General features: G+C 46.6%; 1 long non-coding RNA gene across 2 annotated transcripts in view; it reads left to right on the forward strand.

Moving 5' to 3' along the window:
* The window catches only part of LOC310661114, a 94,596-nt gene extending 75,241 nt beyond the window's left edge, over nucleotides 1-19,355 (forward strand). Inside the window, exons 4-5 of one of the 2 annotated variants that reach the window (XR_014503729.1) lie at nucleotides 16,712-17,378; nucleotides 17,961-18,415. This is a non-coding gene — a long non-coding RNA (uncharacterized lncRNA). Of the gene's footprint in view, nucleotides 1-16,711; nucleotides 17,379-17,960; nucleotides 18,416-19,035 lie in introns of those variants that run through there. The other variant, XR_014503728.1, reaches the window with a different exon arrangement.
* The last annotated feature ends 238 nt before the right edge of the window (nucleotides 19,356-19,593 follow it).

A 19,593-nucleotide genomic window follows, 5' to 3' on the forward strand; every position in this document is an offset into this window, starting at 1 on the left:
TACTGCAGACACCCTGTTTTTCAAAAGCTAAGCCATGGACCCATTTTTTGAAAAAAATGATCTCTACGGTAGCTTTTGTTGTGAATTGTGCCTGGGACCCCCGGGGGGGGCACGGACGGACCACCAATTGGGAGCCATTGCTGTAGAGCAAATAGCAGCTAGAAAGCAAATAAATGAAATAAATAGTCATGTACATGTGCATTGGTAACCTCAAGGCTTGATTACAATAACATTATTTATGTGGGGCTGCCCTTGTATCTGGTGAGGAAGCTGCAGTGCAGAATGCAGCAGCCAGACTGCTCATAGGAGGGAGGGAGAGAGAGCGCGCGCTGCACTGATTGCCAATTTGCTACCAGGCCAGGTTCAAGGTATTTGGGACAATTCACAAAGCCCTAACCACTTGAGCCTAAAGTACCTTAAGGACCCTCTTGTTTCCTATTGCCCCACCTCAAACACTGAGATCCGATGGGACACTTCTGGTGGTTCTCCACACCCCTGAGGTTCAGCTGGCCTTCACTAAGGACTGAGCCTTTAGCGTGGCAAGCCCTGCCCTACCAGTAGAGGTTCAGCAGGCACAATCAGTCTCTTCTAACAGATGTCTTTTGAAAACTATATTGTTTAGGCAGGCCTTTGCAATACGAATTTTCTCTTTTTAACCAATCAGTATTTACTAATTTTTATGGATGCCTTTTGCCGATTTCACTATTATATGTGGATATACAGTATTTTTATGAAAATATGGATTATAAACAAGTAAATAAGTATTTTTTTTAAAGAAACAAACAGGAACTTGAGTGAAAATGGAAACATAACAAGCATGAGCATAAGCATTGGAGGCAATATTTTAAGCTGGTTTATGAACATTTAAATAATAAATTGCAGCACACCTGAGTGCCGCCACCATCAGGTGCAGAGTATTGGAGATGGAGGCAGAAAACCCCACACGTGCCTCTTTCCCTTAAAGCTGCAGCCACAATTTGTTGCCCTTTCGTGACACCCAGCACAGGCTGCCAGAGGAAGAGGCTCCCCAGCGGGCTTGCTTGGCGCTTAGGCCGCCGGCTGAGGCGGGAAGAAAGGGGGTTGCGTTGGCGCCATTTTCCTCCCCCTTCGCTGGCCTTAATGAGGCCAATTATTACTTCAAGTGAGGGAGCTATTGGGGGCAGGGAGACCTGGAACTAGTACAGTTTCTAGCTGTGGGGCAGCCTTGGCTAGGGAGGGAGCAGGGAAGGAGCCAGGTAGCCTCTTCGTCCACACTCGCGCCCAGGGCGAGGAGGGGCCGCAGTTCCCACCTCAAGTCGAAGCGAAGAGGAGGAGGAGAAGACGGGGTCACCCTTAAGTCAGTAAGGGAAGCAGGCCTGTCCCTGGTCGGTCGCCGTCGCCTCCTTCCCTCTTCCTGGCCCGCTCTTTTTACGTTTGCGGGCGGGGCGGGGCATGGAAGTTGCCTTTTGTCTGGCCGGGGTCAGACGGAGCTGTTTTGTTCGATAAAGCTTTAACGCTTCGTGAACACGCAGAAAAGGCCGAGGCCAGCTCCACTCTGGCCATCGCCATTGTTGGGCGGCTTTTAAAACGCGGCAACCCTCCCCACACAGCCCGCTCCCAAAGAAAAACCACCACCCAACCACCGGCTGGTTCGATCCTTGCGAAACCTCCAAGTTCATACCTCGCCCAGCTTACTGTTAAGTTAACCAAGAAATGCCAGGCGAGAGCAAAAGCACACCATAGGAGCCAACTCCTAGGGGTCGAGATCCGTTCGCCGCCCTCCCTCCCCCGCCCCAATAAAAGATTTGAGGGCTCCCCCCCCCAAAATTGATGGGCATTGCCATTCAAAGGGTGTGTGTGCACTGCGTCATGTGATCGATTATGCGGGACGAGGCTTACCTGCCCCCCCTCCCCGCAATATTTTATTCAACTTGGCACCCCTGGACAGGTGGAAGTGGAGACGTGCAGGGTGTGTGTGTGTTAGGGGTGTGTGGAGAGAGGAAAGCAGTGCCCTCTTCCTGGGGAAAAGACAGAAGGTGGCCCATTTCAGCAGCACTGTGGGCTTCATTGTCTGCAAAAATGCGCCTGGCTCGTAATGCTCCAGTTGGCAAGGAAGCCGGGCGGGGGCGGCGGGAGGAGAGATGCATCTCCTGCAAGACGCTCTTCCGAATGGTTTATTTAAACAACCCAGAAGGAGAGGAGTACGGGTGGGAAAGCGGGGTTTCCTCCAGCCAGGCTCCTTATGAGCTGGTGTGAAGGATATTTCCCTGTTTGGCTTCTGCAACGGGCGACCGCCAAACCAAATAAGTCAAGGGGGGGAAGAGGAGGCAGGGAATTGAATGTGGTCTGCGTACGTGTGTGTTTTTGTCTGCAGCGAAGTTTCCCTTGAGTGGTTTCATTTGGATTCTGTCTAGCCTCGCAGGCTCCATAATTCTTAAGACCTCCAAGCCTGCACCACCACTGCCCCAAGGAAGAAACCCTTCCCCAGCTTTCTTGAGCTATGCCGACTGAAAAGGGAGAGAGGGAGAGAGAGGGAAGGAAGGAGAGAAAGCTTAAAGCAATATGTGTATCCTGTAAAACGTCCATTCAGAAGTATGTCATTAGAATGCACGGAGATCATAGGTTAAATATTTCGACAAGGTAAGTAGGATAAATGGCCAGGGATATGATCTGGTATATTTGAATATCATTCTTATTTAATGTGTTATATAGCTGCAGACAGGAGAGTGCCTAGCGTTGCTTCCGTCTGAACATGCTTGTGGGTGCCTAGGACAGCGTTTCTCTGTGCCCAAGGAAAATATTTTTATTTCATTTTTATTTATTTTGGCGGGGGGGGGGGATAGGGAGCGAGAGCGGAAAATCCTTTGCAAATAGAAAAGAAGACCTTTGCAACCAGAGCATGTTTTTAAAAACGCTGTCTGCAGAGAGAAGCCCAGGGGATTGGCTCGTTGGGCCTTTGTTGATGCCTCTTTGCCCCCTGGCGGCCGTTCGCTGTTAGGGCAAGAGGAGGCCTTCAGTTAAGAATTCCAGAAACCCTGCAAAGTGGGATCCGCGCCGCACTTGTCGTCATTGTTTTGGCTGCTTGCAGTTTAACTCCCAGCTGGAAATTTAGAAGGCAGACCGATGAAATCTAATGGTCGCGGGCGGGCGAGATAGGTGGAAGGCGTAGATCTCCTTGAATATCCTACCTCTCTCTCTCAGATGAAAAAGCGGATGCTTTCCTTCAGAACTTCGTGTCTTTAAACAATTTCCCCCCTGTAATAATAATCTTTGTTTCTGTTTGAATTTACGTAAATAAAACGGTATGTGGGACTAAACAATATTTCGAACGTTTCACGCCGCATAATTCTGGAAAAAGAAAGAAATGTCTAACTTAAACTGCATCCAAATAAAGTGACGTTGGCTGCAGTCACCTGGAAGTAAAGTCCCACTGAATTCAATGGGGCTTACTTCTGAGTAGGCCTGTATAGGATAGCGCGGCGAAGCTGCAATTCTACTCACACTTTCTAGGAAGTAAGTCACGAGGAATTTAGTGAGACTTCCTTCTGAGTAGACATCCTTAGGGCAGCCCCACCTTTGCTTCCGATTAAGTTTATCTGTAAGAAATGGGACTTCCGATGACACTTGTGCATTTTGGGCCTCGACTGTAAGCGGGTTTGATTGGAAGTTGTTTCTTCATTTTATGCAAGAAATTTCGATGCTGCCTGCCGACATAAACAACCCCAGGGCGGTTTACACATACCCGTTGCAACCACTGCGTCTTACTTCCAAGTAATGGTTTAGAATGCGGCGAAAAAAATGGAAAATTTATGTTTGCAGGAGGGTAAATGTATTTGAAAGTACAAAAGTGGCCCTGACAAAGACACGTTTGCTTGCTGTTTCAGAAAGGTTTTATACTGGTGTTTTTATTTTCCATAGCGAACATTGTGATGATATATGGGATAATAAATGTGCGAATCAAACCAAGTGGCCTTTAATATATGCTGGGTGTCATTCAACAGAGTCAACCCCAGAGAAGACCCATTGAAATCTATGTGTCAATTTAAATCAGTGGGTCTACTCTGAGAATGGGTTTGTCGGATACCACCCAGTGAGTTCAATTTTCAGCTGCGACCCCAATAATCCACATAGTCAACATGATTCCAGCCCAGTCCTATTAACACGCTTACTCGGAAGTAAGGCCTGCTTAATTCCTCCAGACTTGCCTTGAGGAAACGAGTAGGATACAAACCAATTTACGTGGGGTGCAAACGGCACAGGCGGACCACGGGCCCAGCCCCACCGCCTGGGAATGATTCTCCCTAGCCAGCTCAGGGGAGGCCAACTCAGGTCAAAGTTATCATCCGCAAATGGAGAGTGGAGCGAGCTGATGCAAATTCGCATCCGGTTTAAAGAGCTTCAAGGAGTCCGGGGAAAGAAGAGAGATATATAGGTGTCCCCTTGCCATCCTGAACCCACTTCCCCGCGGAACTTGCAGCCAACTTGCTGCGGCGTGGAGAGCAAGGAGATCAGACTGTGCCGGGGCTTCCTAGGCTCGGAGATCTAACGGAGGCACTTTATGTAGATCACTCGGCGTGACTCTCCGTCTCCCCCTCCCCTTTATTAACTCTTGCTGCCATGGGCTTGCGCCATTTCGGAGTGCCTCCCTTAGCACACCGACCGACCTGTGTACCTGCTCACGTACCTACCTTCTTGGGGCCTGTAGCAAAGGAGAGCGATGCAGTTCTCCTTCGTTGCGCCGGACAACACCCTCGAGCAACTCGGGCTAGGTGGCTCCCCCCTCCGGCCGCTTTCCTTGCTGGAGACCCTTGACTGCTGGGGGCAACATTTGGCAAAAGTCAGAGCTGCGCGCAAGCTCTCAGATAGCGCAAGCCAGCCGCCGCCCCATTCATCTTTCCCCACCGACCCCAAAGGATGGCCCCCAACCCCCTCCCCACCTGCCGCAGGTGCGCGCATCTCCCCCGTCCTCCCTGAGCAGCGCCGTCATCCTCGCCCGGCTTCCTGGCTCCAAGTTCAATACTATGGGTGACATTTTAATTTTCTCTCTCCTGCCAAGCCGGGGAGCTTTGCGCGTCGCGGGGACAAAGCTGGCCAGGGTCACGGCGCCGCGGCCTGCTCTGTCAGCCCGTTCCGAGGCTTCGGATTGACGGACGTCTTTATCTGACACCGCCCCCCCCCCAGCAGCTCCAGCTCCTCTCCCCGCCAGGCCCTACCTGAAGAGCCAGGCCGAGGATGACACGGGGGTCGATCGGACGAGCCCCGGATTTGGGGGCAGTTGGAGACGACGTGAGATGGATCAATTCTTCTCTATCTATGAACCCACCAGTCCACATTCTCTCCTCTCCTGCAGACAGCTGGCTTCCTCATTTCCATCCCTCATTGGCCTCCACTGCCCTCCCGGGCCACAAATTTAGGCGCATTTCCTGACCACGTTGCCGCCTGCACTCGCGGATCTGGTTAGGTGGAGAAGGCTTAAGTGTGGGCGAGGCCACTCTGGGCCACAGGTGATCCCAGTCCAGTATTTCAGAATGCCACGGCCCTCCCCCCCTCCAAGCATTTCCCCCTTCACTTCGAATTCCCCTCGCCAATACTTCCCAACTTCTGTATAGTTCCAATAATTGATTTTTTATTCAAGACAGTCTGCAACTTTGTACCAACTTACCTGGGAGTAAGCAATTGAACTCCCATAGAGTCCCATAGACTTGCTTCTGAGCATACATATTTTGATTTATCCCTCTGTTTTATTATCAGTGCGGCAATGACACACAGAGGCACCCTAGATAGGTTTACTCGGAAGTAACCCCCGTGCTCAGCAGCAGTCTTGATTTTGGAAGAAGAGGAGGGACTATCAGCCAATCATAGGGAAGTAATATGGTACAACATGCTGGGGGGCATGGGCATGGTCAAGGGGGGCAGAGAGGGGCAGCTGCCCCAGTGTAAATCAATACAAAATACTTAATTAACTGAGGATCTGCCCCCCAACATAAATCCTGGCTACGCTCATGTTGGGGGGGGGGTAGAGAAAATAATGCCCATTTCCTCCCATCGTTCCTGATCTAAGTAAACCGATTTCATTCCTCTGCTCAGCTGAATGAAGAATCTCTGGCTTTGTTTCAGACAAAAAAATAATCAGCTTTTATGCTTCCTTTTGCTGATTGGATTCACAAATACGAACGATGTACATGTTAATAAAGCAGGAAAGCTGAATAAAAATAACAACTGACCTGATAGCTAGGGTGTGTCTTAGGAAATTTGGAGTCTCCTATGGACTCCTAGGGAACACCTAACCTTCCCGTTAAAAAGAAGGGGGACTTAAAAGTGTTTGGCTTTCACTAGATTTGGTTCTTTATTTTGACTTTTCCTTCATTGTTTGTCTGCAGAGGAGTGGAACTTGGCAAAATTATGATGCAAAGTATGCATCCGGACAGTTAATCGTCCCTTTAAACAGCTGGATTCAGCTTCAATCGGTTCATTGGAAATAAATCGGTTTCTTTGGTCACATTTAACCGTGTTATGACACGAGGCGACAAAAAGAGGCTGGAGATGTACAACGTAGTCACTTGTGAGAAGATAAAATCTAAGACCTTCGCTTTGAGAAGGCACCGAGTGCCATGCTCTTGAATCCATTATTTTGTGAAGATGGTGAACCAAACCGCTCTTTTGCTTTCTGAACAGCACTGGAGAGGGAGAGAAAGAGAGAGAGAAGGATAACGACCCGATTCTTTCACTGAGCAAAATAAAATCGATGCCGCTCCTTGGGAAAGGGCCGCCATAAAGTTGGGGAACGTCTAGAAGCGAATGGGGGTCACCCGGTCCGAGCAGAGGCGCCGGGCCTTGAGCAGCAGGCGGGTTCTGTCGATACTACTGAACTGCGGCTGGGGTCGATACAGTAGGTTTGCCTTGGCAGGGCGAAGAACTTATCAATAGGGATTACGATCAAGTGTGTGGCGAGGTAATAAGGACGACTCTGTTGGAGCGCGGGCTATCAAACGGCAACCCTCACTCCAGCTCCCCCCACCCCACCCGCGATGGGGTGTGCACACCCAGAGACCTATGAATATTGGATGTCTGCTACATTCAGCCCGGCTGCTCTTACTTGCAGGACTCTTGTTGGGGCAGAATTTTTCATCAACCGGCTGATGACATTTTTCATTTCTTGCTGCCTCTTATGGGGAAGGAGGCGCGCGGAAACCCACACAATTCAGGGACCCAAGGGGCAAAGTTTGGATTCCCGAAGTTTTTTTTTAATTGCCCATTTTAATATTTATTTTTAAAAGAACTGATTCCACCAAATACTCTGCTTTTTCCATCATTAAAGTGTCTGAACCTTTCACATTGCCACACCAGCTTGCCCTTGCGCGCGAGGGAGGGGGATTGAGCGCATCTAGGAGGAATCCCTTTTGAAACCGCATCCAAGCCACTTCCCCTGGGTAGTCTAAAAGGGGCCGGGGAAGTCGCTCATTGAATATGCACTGTAAAAGTTTAACCGTGGTTGCAGCCGTGGGTTCAAAATTGCAAAGTTAAATATTTGTTTTTAATTTTCTGGCTCAGAAATTTTAACTACCAGTCAGGGTTCCTCCTGCGGCTGCTCTAATGGGCTTGCATAAATAGTTTTGTTATTACCACTTGTCTGCTAAAACAACATTGGCTTCGCATCCTGACACATCGTATTTAAAATCCTGGCAGCCGGGAGAAATCTCTCATCTCGGGTGTGCGTGTGTGTCGCGGGGTGGGGGGAAGAATGGAAATGAACTTGCTTCCGCATTGAGGGCGGAGGAGGGGAAGAAAGCTAGGTTGATAAATTTATATAGCCAGTCCGAAAAATTAACAAAACACACCGCTTCTATTAGTTTTTAATTAGGGTTTGTGATTTTCGACATGTTTAAAGGACAAGACTGTGTGCTTATGGAGAAATATTTCAGCAGGAAATTTATTTGATTAAATATATCTGCTGAGGGGTGAGATCCTGACCAATTGAAATGGAAATAGGCAGGGGCGACTTCCGCTGTATCCAGTGGGGCTCAGATTACACCGAATAAAGGCAGTCTTTTAAAACATTTTAGAGCGGTTGTCGAACGCCTAAATTCACTATTAGAAATCGCCAAAAAGGCACTCTCATTCCACCGGCGTTTTAGGCGAACTCTTCTAACTGTCCCTCCTGGGCAAATATGGGCTCTATCCTTAAGACATTACTTAAACGCTTTGTTTGAATTTCGGAACGAATCTAGTGTGCACAAGAGGCATGGGAAATGTGAGGTTTTGGCTTTGGCATTGTATTGCCATTAGAGATGCTTGTGGACAGGTTCTCAACTCAGGGGAGATATCCTCCTCCAGGGCGTGGGCGCCCTTCGGACAAGAAATGGAGCTGCTCACGAGTAATTCCGGTTGAATTGTGCCCCTGGCCAATGGCAAAAATCTCCCTCCGATAGGAATGGGCCGCGGCTGCACACTTGATTATTAAACTTAGCTACAATATATATACATTTCAAAGCAACAAAATCGTTTACTGTGTACTCAAACAACCATTGTACAGTAGTAGAAGTTTCCACTGGGAAGCAACCAACTCCTCTCCAAATCACTCCTTCCAAGGCTTGCGCTTCGTTGAACCAAAGAAAATTACAGTTGACTGGCCTTGCTTCGGATGGCGCTGTTGGCACTTTCCAGAGGCCCCGGGCTTTGGGGCGGAATCTGGCACGCACCAACTGTATGTCTGTATACCTCAAGCCCAGCTGAAAAGCTAAGAAAAGAGGGGTTCCCCTCTGCTGATATTTGCGCAGTAGATCTGAATCTCCGGGAGCGACCATGAGTTGCAACAGGGTTTCTAAGGAGGAAAAGTGGTGCCTTCATTTCGACTAGGATATTGGGCCCATGCGGGGAGCGAGAGTGGGGAGAACAGTTAAATGGTTAAAATGCCCTGCCCTGGTCAGTTCCGTTTGCACGCACGGGTTGGGGTGTCCAGTCTTGCCCTACTTTTCCGCAGGGAAAAGTATTCTTCTTCGATTCTTTTCGAAGCCGGAAAACCATTTGCTTTCAGACTTGGTTAAGACTTGCTTAAGACTCTGTTGTCTTTCTGCTCCGCCCGGTTTGATCAGCCGATTCTATCGGCCTTTTCCAAAAGCTGGCGGCTGTCATCAAATGCTGGGGGCCCCTCACCCCGATCCCGGCAAGCAGAGCAAGGGACCCCCCTTGCTTTGGCCAACTATGCTGGGCAAGCTGTCGGACTGTGCGTTCTTCTTCGCGCACAACCATGATGGAGATGAGCACTTGTTTTAAGACGCTTTTAAAATACAGTCACAACCACTGGAGCCAGATGCCCAAGACATGCCAGGCAGCTGCGGTTCTTGCAGCTCTACGCGCCAGCAGCGCCACTTCCCTCGCTAGCTATGGCGGCTTCTCGCAGAGGCCAAGATCCAGGACCCGGTTAAGCCCAAGTGTCTCGTTTCCATCCAAGGCGCGTGTGACACACCAGTGGCATTCCCGAGGGCAGTGGAGAAAGGGGCTAAAAAGCGATTGTTTTGGGGAGAAAGCCGGCTGCCCAAATCGGTATTGCGTCTGCACCTGGTCGGGCTATTGGGTCCGGAAGAACACATCGGACAACGGGAGAGTTGGGGGGGGGGGGACCTGCCCCGTGGTTGAGGGTTTCGCTTTCAGTTCAGCAACTTTCTAGCCCTCGACGTTCAACCTACACCCATAAGTCATGAGAGAGATTCTTTTCTTACCCTTCCAGGAGTAACAAATTAGACGGCCCTGACTCCCGCAATGCTTTAATCCGAGGCTTGTTTGCTACTCAGCCGTCAGTTCTGATCTTAGTAAAATCCCTGTTCTTATAATATACAAAAGGGGAAGTGAAAAGGGCCCTTTTGGGGATGGGGGGTATTATCCCAAGCAACCCAGTGACCTAAGCCTCTGCCTCCCTCCTCTTTCTGTGTCTCTCCCCACCCCCGCCCCCCTGCCCCAGCTCCGTATCCTTTCCTAGGTCAGTGTGCAAAACGAACTATTAGGGGAAGCTATTGATCGCCCATCGCGAGGGCTCCCCTTCCCTATTCAGCCGGCCCGGCGTAATGAATTCGTCCATTTGAAAACATTACAAGGAATATTGGAGATTGACTGGGAGAGGAAGTGACACTTGACCCCTTTCGGATCCAGCCGCACCCGGCAGCAGAGGAGAGGGGAAAGAGCGCTTTCAAAATACGAGTCTACCCTGCTGGGAGGCAGCAAGCGCGCCCCCGATCTCTCCCCTTCACTCGCTCCCTCGCCGCCGCCTTTCAGTCAGAGCTAGTGAGTCGGCAAAGCTCAGCAGTCCTGGGTCGGGAAAGGCTGCTGCAACAATGCGCGGCCCAACAACAGCAGGCCAAGCCGCAGAGAGAGTGTGTGGGGGCGGCTGGGTGGCTGCGTAGCTAGGAAGCACTTCCCGCTCCCACTCATCAGGATCGTGGCCAGTTCTGGATGGGGCGCCGCTCTTGGCGCAAGAAATGCACGGCCGGGCATTCAGAGAGCAAGAAACCCAGAAGCCTGCGGAGCAAGCGATGGCTTCCCTGAGTCACCCCAGGCAGCGGGCTGCCAAGGCGCATCACTGCCCGCAGAAAGGAGGCGGCAACTCGGCTCCTGCCTCTTTGCTGCAGGGAGGAGCGGGTCCTCCACTGGGGTGCCTGCCTGGCTGGAGGCAGAAGCCCGTGCCCTGCCTTGCACGCGTGATGCCCTCACATCCTGCCAGTTCCCTCGCTCAGACAAGAGGGTCTTGCTCTCCCTCGCGCCCATTACTCAGGTCGGAGTAGGGTTGAGCAGTTAGGCAGCAATCCTATACACCAAACCTGAGAAGAAGCCCTATCGAACTCCATGGGGCCTGCAGAGGATTGCGATGTTGGTGGATTTAGTTTGCATCGCTCGTGGAACCCTCTACAAGCCGTGCATTGTATTTATGCGTATTGAAAACATGTCCAGTATATGGCGGCGTGGGCTGGGCTTACTTTGTAAGTACGGTAATTTGGAGTGGCAATCACTGGATCGCTGTCTAAAAATAAGAAAACCGCACCCCAAAATACTTCCGTGAGCAAAGGACCCGGCCTGTGCTCCAGTCTACGAGGCTTGCCAGGGTTCTGGCATCCCTTAACAGAGGAGATTCGTTGGGACCCAGTTTCACCCCAGATTTTGCGTCTTGGCCAGGCCTTGAGCTTGCAGCGGTTAACTACGGCAGGGAGGGAGGCGTGCAGCCACATTGCTCACACCCCAGCCTTCTGGGGCCTTTTAGCCGTTAGTGGACTACAACTCCCATCGGTCCCTGCTGGGCCTGGCTGTGGCTGGTGGGAGTTGCGCGCGCATGGACATCAACAGGCGTCGGAACTCTGTCTCCTCCTTCCAAGGAGATTTTGGTCCGCTGTATGCATCCAGCCGGGTTATCTGTAGCAGTAGCCCTCTCCTTTTTGCCAGTCTAAAGGTCAAACTGTACGCTTGATTTTCTCGGCTGGATTTCAGATCCCTTTTCCCCCCGTTGCCCCATCTCTGTCCCAGTCGCGTTGTGAACAGAGTGAAACCATTCGGCGAGGTGCACGCTCGTTCCGTAGAGGGCTCGGGTCCGGCGAGTTAAAGCGAGGTTCCGCCGTCCAATTTTGTACAGTCAGGAGGACGCAGGTTGAATTTGTTAAAAGAACATCCCCCCGGTGCTGGTTTTCTTTAAAAAGTAAACAAACACTCGTTTTGGCTAACATTGAATTATCCACTCAGTCTCCTACCCCCCAAAGTTATTCTGACTGAACTAATCGACATGACACCTCGTTTCGCAAAAATCCAATTAATTAGAAAGAAAAGCAGAACGTTCTCGCCTCTCTTAAGCTCTTCCCCAACCTGCAGGAGTGGCGTCAAAATGGCATTTCTTGCTGTTGGCTAGTAATTTCAGCCCCTCTTTATCCAGGAGACAACACCTATTCACTTCCAAGTCCAATTCAAGGTGCTCGGCCCTATCTTTAAATGGCAAAGACTATCCTTCAGAGCCGCATAGTATCCTTGACAGGGGTGGAAAACCTGTGGTCCTACAGATGTTGCTGGAGCGCACAATCTCTGAAGATGGTCTATGCTCCCAGCTGGGGCTGATGAGATTTGAAATCCAGCCATATCTGGAGGAGAACCATGGGATCCTCACTCTTGTCAAAATCTCTGAGGCCCTTTTCTAAGTTCTTTCCTTAGTGGAGGCACTTTACACAGTAACAAAGCAAAGGGTCTTTTCTGTGGTGGCACCTTGACTTTGGAATGCCTTCCCAAGAGAGTTAACCAGTGGTGTTGCCATAACAATATTTTCAGCTTTTCATTTGCCCAGGCAGTTAAAATGGCTGAGTTAATTGTCACTGACGCCTCTCATGTTGTTAATTGATTGTGAACGTTGATGATGATGGTTTTGGATTTGTATATATGGCATGAGCAGGTTTATCCATGCCCCTTGTATACCGCCCTAGGATCTGTTTGGATGAAGGCTGGTCTGGAAATATTTTAAATAACTTAATAATAAAATAAGAAAGTTGTTTGGTTGCTCACCAGAACACCACACCCCTGCCCAGTTCAGCTAAATATTTTGCTATGTGAATCAGCCTGTTTCTGTGACCTGAGTTATCTGACCAGGTACCACTGGAACTTTTGAGTCATAATTTATTTTTATTTTTTAAAAATGTATATTTTAATTAAATTTTACGTAACAAATTTCAATTTAAACATATCAATCACCTTTACATTTAGGATTCTCAGAATCCCTTGACTTCCCCTGCCCTTCTTTGGTTTCCATTGTCGATCTATTTTTATTCAACTTATCCTCCCCCCCCCCCAACTTATTGTATCTATTATTAACTTTCCCTGTATATTTTGTCTTTTACAAGTATTACTCTAATCCTGCCAAAGTTTTTAACTGTTTACAATTCTCTCTTAAATAGACTATAAATTTCCCCCCATTCTTTCCTAAACGTCTTCTCGCCCTAGTCTCTGATTCTCCCGGTCAATTTCGCCATTTTGGCATAGTCCATCATCTTCATCAGCCATTCTTCTCTGGTTGGAACTTTGTCTTCTTTCCATCTCTGGGCCAGTAGTATTCTTGCTGCTGTCATCACATACATAGTCTTTTCTGCTCTTTCGGAATCCCTGTACCTATAATAGCTAACAAAAAAACCTCTGGTTTTTCCACTAATGTTATTTTAAACATTTTTTTTCAACTCATTATATATCATTTCCCAGAATGCTTTTGCTACCTTGCACGTCCACCACATGTGGTAGAAAGTGCCTTCTTTTTCTTTACATTTCCAACTTACGTTAGAAGCAGTTCTATACGTCTTTGCTAGTTTTATCAGTGTTAAGTACCATCTATACATTATTTTCATATAATATTATTTCAATGAGCAGCATGCCATCCAAATCTATTGTCATGACCTTCAAAGTCTAAAATACCTGTGCTTTTCAAAGTTATCCATTCCTTTAGCCTTCAGAGACAGGATACCTCATAATACAATTTTAAATCTGGCAAAGAGAAGCCCCCTCTTTCTTTATAATCTGTTAATAATTTATATTTAATCATTGGTTCCTTCCCTTGCCAGATAAATTTAGTTATATCTTTTTGCCGTTGCTTGAAGTGTCCCTCCCCACTGGCCACAGGTATTGTCTGAAACAAAAACAACATTCTTGGCAATACATTCATCTTTATGACAGAATTTTCCCCCCAAAGTGATAAATTCATTCTTCACCAAATCTCCAAATTCCTCTTTATCTCTTTCCAAGTTAATGTTCTTAAGTTAGCCATACACCCAAAAATTTCACCCTTTTAAAATTGTTAATTGCATTGCTAGTTGTAATTCATTTATACTTTTTTCAGTCATATTTTTAACCAATACTTTCATTTTTTAATTATTTAACTTAAATCCTGCTACCTGTCCAAACTTGTACATTTTATCCAACACCCTTGGTATACTCAGTTTATGCTCTTTGCACCCAACTGTTACATCTTTTATTTCTTTTTCTGGTCTTATATTTCTCAACAGTATCTCCAATACTAAAATAAACATTAATGGTGACAGGGGACAACCCTGTCTTGTCCCTTTTGTAATTCTACATATTTCTGATATTACATTATTCACTAATAACCTTGCCTGTTGGTCTGTATATATTGCATCAATTCCTCTTAAAAAGGTTTCTCAAAATTCATCATCTCTATAATTTTTTTCATGAAACTCCAAGACACATTGTCAAAGACCTTTTCTGCATTCACAAACATCAATGCTGCCTGCTTTTCATTCCTGACCTCCATATATTCTATTATATCAGTTATATTCCTTGTGTTAACCTTCATCTGTCGGCCAGGAAGAAAGCTGGCTTGATCATGGTGAATTAACTCTTTAAGCACCCCTTTCAAACAGTTTGCCATAATATTGGCAAATTGTTTATAGTCATTATTCAGCAGAGATATTGGCCTATAATTTTTTTACCAAAAGTTAATCTGTGTCTTGTTTTGGGAGTAATGTTCTATATGCCTCTTTCCATTATTCAAGAATTTCCCCTGTGATCAGTATCTTTTTCATTACTTCCCTCAATGGTTGTATCAGAAAGTCCTGTAGTTTTTTATAATATTTGGTTGATAAGCCATCCGGTCCTGGAGATTTGCCTATTTTAGAGTACTTGATCCCTTGTTGTATCTCTTGAATCGCTATAGGTACATTTAGATCATTCATTTTTTCCAGTTTTAGGTAAATTACTTTTCATAGTCTTCTAATGTCCTTCGGTTGATCTATTATTCTATCCTCTACCTCCAATTTATTTATCATATTTTGTCCTTGCTTCTTTTTTAATTGCCAAGCAAGCAAGTTCCTTGGTTTATTTACAAATTCAAAAATTCTTTGTTTCAACCTTTTAATTTTCCACTCAGTTTCTTTGTTCACTAACATTGAAAATTGTGCCTGTAACATTTTTATGTTACGTTTTATTGTGTCCTTTCCAGGTTTATTAATCAACTCATTTTCATTTTTTATCAGCTCCTCTATAATTTATCCCCACCCCTTCTTGAATTCTTTTTTGGTATGCACTTTGCTGAATAAAAAATAGAATATTAAACACCATTTCATAACAACAGTCAAATAATGTAAACTATCAACTGCCAGGTATCAGATAGTGAAATCAAACATGATGATACTGATAACCAATATTGTGAAAACATTCAAAGAACATTCAAGCACCTGGATTTTTTTTGGTATCAACCTTTATAAAGGACAAAGCAGGGTATAAATTCATTTCAGCTCCATGAACCCCATTCAGAAGTCTATGAGAGATGCTCAAAGGCAATTGTTAGGGCCTTCTGGGGAAATGATCACATTTAAATGAACTTCTCCCCTTTCACATTTAGCTGTTCCTTAAAGAAGGAAGGTGATCTGGAAAATCCCCACCGTGGCCTTCTTAGGAGGGAACCCACCACTGACCACCTGGGGAAATCTTCTGGAGCGGAACTCATATTACCTTAACTTGGGGGGGGGGGGGGAGAGAATGATGTTTGGAAGCTGTAGGGAAGCAGCAGCAGCAGCAGCAGCACCCCCTCCTCTTCCCAGAGCTGAAATGTTCATTTCCAGGCTGATTAATTAGAATGATGTTGTGCCCCACCCTCCCATCATTATTAGCTACACTGGCTTCTGATTAATTAGGCACTGGAATTTGGAGTCGTATATTCGTTAGCAGATTGCCTGATTTTGTTTTTCTAAAAATATCCATGGGGGACCATTTCCTGAGGAGCTTCATGGAAATTTTCTAACACGCACCTCCTTCCCAGCTTGCTTTTCTTCCTCTTTTTGCAAACGGCTTCCCCCAACCAGCAAGGAACCATCCTAATGACTGGAGAAAGGCAACCAGTGGCTTTTGTGCTCTTGAGGCACTCAGTCCTTTTTGTCATGTGGTTGCGGAGAAAAGAGCCCAGCCATGCAGTAGGAATCATTCTTCTTGGTAAGATCTTGACCTCCTTGCAGTCAAGGAGGACTGCTCTCTTTAGGGCTATAGCCATGACCATTACCCAGAACCATCCAAATGCCATATACCAGGGATGGAGAAACCTTTACAGATCAAGGGCCAGGTTCCTAACTCACAAGGAAGTCTACTTAAGGAGGGGGTGCATGACTGCCTCCTTCAAGGGAGATTGTACTGCTCCCTTCTCAAATGAAGCATCCCCCTGGATCCATCTAGTCAACCCAAGTTTTATCCCCTTCTCTGGGAATGATGAGAGTTGGCATACAATAGCATAGCTTCCCTACCACTGGTCTACCCAGTGGTACAAAGTCAAGAAATAAAGCCAAAAAGTAACAGGTGGAGAGTATCTGTTAACCATTTCCATGGTTCACTTCATCCCACTTTAAGCAATAATGGGGGGCTGTCTCACAGTTCCTACTTCTGTTCTCTGAAGCCATTGACAAACAGCTGATAGGCCTATAATGAAGTTTGGTTAGTAGCTCTGGGACACCCTTTGATGTGTTTGGGAATATTGTCTGAATTCCTATGTGAGCAGCTGTTTGCTTGGTGGTATTTATATTTCTATAATTTGCCAGTAAGCTGAAACCACCACAGGATAGCAGGAGGTGTTTGCCAGGTGCTAAAAGTGACACCAGAAATCAGGTTGATGCCCTTGGTGGCGCAGGCCCATTTCCCTCTAGGATGTTTGGGGCTCATGTGATGCCTTTGGAGAGGCAGCTCAGGAATACTGGAGATTAAACATTTTCCTTCCCCACTCCAGGTGTTTAAGCTGCTTCTCCAACTGACCAGTACAATGAAGCAAGACACATTTCCTCTGGATCCAAGAAAGATCAGAGAAGAATATGCAAACATTTAATTTTTTTCCAGAGCCCAAAGTAGAAGTAAACTTAATTTTTCATTCAGTTACTGAAGCAATTAATTTTTTCTCCCCTGGTAGTCCCCACCCATTAGCAGCCTCAGTACAGAATAAATCTTTCCCTTTTGTAATCTTTCCCAGATGTTTGCTATTCACTTCTTTCTATTGAAGCTTCTGCTTCCAGACGGCCTCCGTTAAAACGCATTTAGTCAGCAGGTACAACATCTGCCAGATTCTTCTTTACCTGTGTCTCCAAGGTAAAGCCCCCTTGCTTTCAGGCTTTGAAATAAGCAGCTATTTCCCCCCTTTATGGGCTAAAGTAATATACCTGTACACAATGACTTGCAATTAATTTCAAAACCAGACTTTTCAGACAGGCCAACAGATTGCTCAGTTAGGGCTGGGCTCGGTTCAGCTGCTGATATGCAGCAAAGGTGAAGGGAGACTAATCCAGTCCTCACAGTGACTTCTGCACCACCAGGCCAAAGGGCATTGGGGTCGTCAGCAGGTACATCCCTTCAGCACAGCACAATTGGGCCTCCCTACATTATCCTCACAAGAAGTCTGTGAGGCAATTCTGGGATGCATCAATAGGAGTATAGCATCTAGATCAAGGGAAGTAATAGTGCCACTGTATTCTGCTCTGGAGTACTGTGTCCAGTTCTGGGCACCACAGTTCAAGAAGGACACTGACAAACTGGAACGTGTCCAGAGGAGGGCAACCAAAATGGTCAAAGGCCTGGAAACGATGCCTTATGAGGAACGGCTAAGGGAGCTGGGCATGTTTAGCCTGGAGAAGAGGAGGTTAAGGGGTGATATGATAGCCATGTTCAAATATATAAAAGGATGTCAAATAGAGGAGGGAGAAAGGTTGTTTTCTGCTGCTCCAGAGAAGCGGACACGGAGCAATGGATCCAAACTACAAGAAAGAAGATTCCACCTAAACATTAGGAAGAACTTCCTGACAGTAAGAGCTGTTCGACAGTGGAATTTGCTGCCAAGGAGTGTGGTGGAGTCTCCTTCTTTGGAGGTCTTTAAGCAGAGGCTTGACAACCATATGTCAGGAGTGCTCTGATGGTGTTTCCTGCTTGGCAGGGGGTTGGACTCGATGGCCCTTGTGGTCTCTTCCAACTCTATGATTCTATGATTCTAGGTAGCTTAGGCTTGGAGGCAGTGCCTGGCCCAAGGTCCCCCAGTGTATTTCATGGCAGAGCAGGGATTTGAACCCAGGTCCTAGTCCAACATTCTAAACACTATGCCACCCTGGCTCTGTCACACCACAATACTCCTTCTCTCATCTCTATAGCATGGAAGTATTAGGTTATATACAGCTAGGAATCCCCCCCCTTCATTTCATGTTTTATTGTAAACATTGACATTTGAGTAGTTTGGTGGTCCTGAGAGAGAAAGAGGGGAGAAAAGCTATTCATACTTGAGGTTTTCATGATAGTATGTTTTTGTCTGAGCCATTTGGTTGAAAAATAAAGGGATTAGCATTGTGTGCTTTGCAGAAGACAGATTTTGTATGAGTTCTTTGGGCACCAGGTGACAGGAAGCCCTAGGATCCTAATGAACTGCCATTTCCCCTTCTTTACTGCACTTTCTCTGTTTCAAACAGCTATGCGGGAGACAAGAATCCAACAGGTTAAACATTCTCTAGAATGGAGAAAGCTTTATATTGAACAGGAAGCCTAGAAAGATTGAAAAGGACTCTGCATGGTTAACTGTATTAAAGCAAGCATTCCCTTTATATTTTGGGAATGAAGAACTTTTGCACGGATCAGACTCTCTGTAGATGTTTCAAGCTGACAATGGACTCAATTAGTCACCAGAGGGAGCTCTTGCAAGCTGAAGAAACATTAGAATGATCATGACAAAAGGTTTCCCTTCATTTTTATCAAGTTAACCCTACAGGCAAATCTAAGAAACTGCAGGGCATACCATTTCAGTTGCTCAGTCAGAAGGGGATGATATCCACAGGCTATTACAATATTCTTCAGAATGGGAATGAGATAACAGCACTGAGGCCAGAATACATTTTGTTGGGTTGCCCTTTAAGAGGTGTTGTTCAAGGACAAAGCTCTGTATGTCGACTAAGGTTTTTAAGTTCATAAACACACCAGTTGTGAACTTCATAAACAACAAATGCTTTTCAGGGTGTAAAAAGTATTTGACAAAACCAAGACGGACAGGCTAGAAAGAATCAGCTTAAGGCTGGTTTTCCTCAGGGACACAATCATCTAGATATTGCTGGGCTACATCTTCAAGCAGCCCCTGGCAGCAGAGCCAATGATCAGAAATGGTAACAGCAGTCCTACAACTGAGGGCCACAGGTTCCTCCCACTGGAGACTGGTATTGGTTAGGACATCTGGCCTTGGCCTACTGTTTCCTTAAAGTATTCAGTTAGGAAGGCTATAGCCTTTTCTATACCTGGTCTACAGCATTTGTTGCCATAGCTAGTGTGTATATGTTCAAACTTAGTTACCTATGTTTGCTTCTTGTGTCCACTGGCCTCCATCAGCACTTGAATATAAAACTTCTTTCCAACAGCGGTGGAAAGTGAGTTTTCTTCCTAGCTCTTCAAGAAAGCCAGTCCTCTTTAAGTAATGGCAGTATGGTGCTCCTAGCTGATGGAGCAAGAATAGCTAACTCAGAAAGATGCTATTTAGGCAGATACCTGGCAGCCAGCACCACTGGATTATTTAGCCTGGTGAGACACGAAGCTTGCTTCCATAAGGAAAATAGCCTCCATGGACTCTTCCTCGACACTACTTCCAGATTTGCG

This window comes from Podarcis tiliguerta (genome assembly GCF_965153285.1).
Source record: "Podarcis tiliguerta genome assembly, chromosome: 12".
Classification (NCBI taxonomy): domain Eukaryota; kingdom Metazoa; phylum Chordata; class Lepidosauria; order Squamata; family Lacertidae; genus Podarcis; species Podarcis tiliguerta.